Source organism: Phaseolus vulgaris, chromosome 9 (assembly GCF_051622355.1).
Source record: "Phaseolus vulgaris cultivar YP4 chromosome 9, ASM5162235v1, whole genome shotgun sequence".
Taxonomy (NCBI): Eukaryota; Viridiplantae; Streptophyta; class Magnoliopsida; order Fabales; family Fabaceae; genus Phaseolus; species Phaseolus vulgaris.
The window spans coordinates 12,028,648-12,030,525 of record NC_143506.1 but is presented as its reverse complement, the minus strand read 5'-3'; positions in this window follow the sequence as shown (position 1 = coordinate 12,030,525).

Sequence of the window (1,878 nt, the reverse complement as noted above, 5' to 3'; positions counted from 1 at the left end):
ATGTATTCCTAGATGATTTAGTAATAATTATCTATTTATCTATTTATTTAATTATCTAATTATCTAACTATCTAACTATATATTTCACTATTTATCTATTAACTATTATTTATTGTTGCACTTCTAATTTCTAAGTTAATTACAATTGACTTATTTAAATGATTAACAATTTCAATATAATATTGTTACGATCAAAATATGCCAACTACAACATCAACTGCTTCACATTGCATGTTTATTATTATTTTTTCATGCTTATAATTTTTATGTACATGTTAAGTATTTTTTTTAATCCTTTACTCGTTTGTTTTCTTAATTTTCTTTCACTTTTAATTTTGCTAAGTTAATTACAGTTGACTTATTTAAATGGTTGATAATTCGAATATAATATTGGTACGACAAAAATATGACAACTACAACATGAAATGTTTTTCTCATTAATTCTGTTTTTATACGTTATATCTAATAAATTGATAGGATACAATACAATTTATTTTAGATCAGTTTAGTTATACTGATTTTATTTTTTATGTACATTATTATTTACAACTTTTTTTGATATACATGCATTATTTACCTAACTGTTAAGTATATATCAATATTATGCTCAACAAAAGAAGATGGAAGCTACATCATTTAATAGATTTATGTATTCCAATTTCTTGTACATCCATGTTGTATGTATGTTCTATAATAATGTTTTTTGGGTCCAAGTCATTATCATTTTAGTAGTTTTTTTTATGTTATGTTTCTCATTGTCAATTTTTTTTTAAATTCTCAATTTCATTATTCCAATAAATGTATTAAATGGAACAAATACATATACAACATTGTATTGACAAGTGTCATGTTTATTGATACATGTGTGCATTAAATACCTATAGGAGCAATTAAGTCACTACTTTATTTTTTTCTTTTTCGCATACAATGTGGTCGTTCCCTGTTACTTATTCACTCTTCTCAATATATTCATTTTTGTTTTTGGTCAATTTTATGTATTCCTAAATTATTTAGTAATAATTATCTATTTATATAATTATCTATTTACCTAATTATATGTTTATCTTTTTATCTATTATTTATTGTTCACATAGTCCGTCCGGTCTTATTTTTCTTGCACTTTTACTTTCTAAGTTAATGACATTTGGCTTATTTAAATGGTTGACAATTTGAATATAATATTGTTACGATCAAAATATGTCAACTACAACATCAACTCCTTCACATCTTATGTTTATTATTATTTTTTCATGCTTATCATTTTTATGTACATGTTAAGTGTTTTTCTTAATCATTTACTCATTTGTTTTCTTAGTTTTCTTTCCCTTTTAATTTTCTAAGTTAATTACGATTGACTTATATAAATGGTTGATAATTTAAATATAATATTGTTACAATAAAAATATGACAACTACAACCTCAAATGCTTTTCTCATGAATTAAGTCACTACTTTCTTTTTTTTCTTTTCCGCATACATTGTAGTTGTTCTCTATTACTTATACGCTGTTCTCAACATATTCATTTTTGTTTTTTGTCAATATTATGTATTCCTAGATTATTTAGTAATAATTATCTATTTAAATAATTTATGTATTTATCTAATTATCTATTTATCTAATTATATATTTATCTATTTATCTTTTTTTATCTATTATCTATTGTTTATTGTTCATATAGTCCGTTCGGTCTTATTTTTCTTGCACTTTTACTTTCTAAGTTAATTACGGTTGGCTTATTGAAATGGTTGACAATTTGAATATAATATTGTTAGGACCAAAATATGCCAACTATAGCATCAACGACTTCACATCTCATGTTTATAATTATTTTGTCATGCTTATCATTTTTATGTACATGTTAAGTGTTTTTCTTAATCA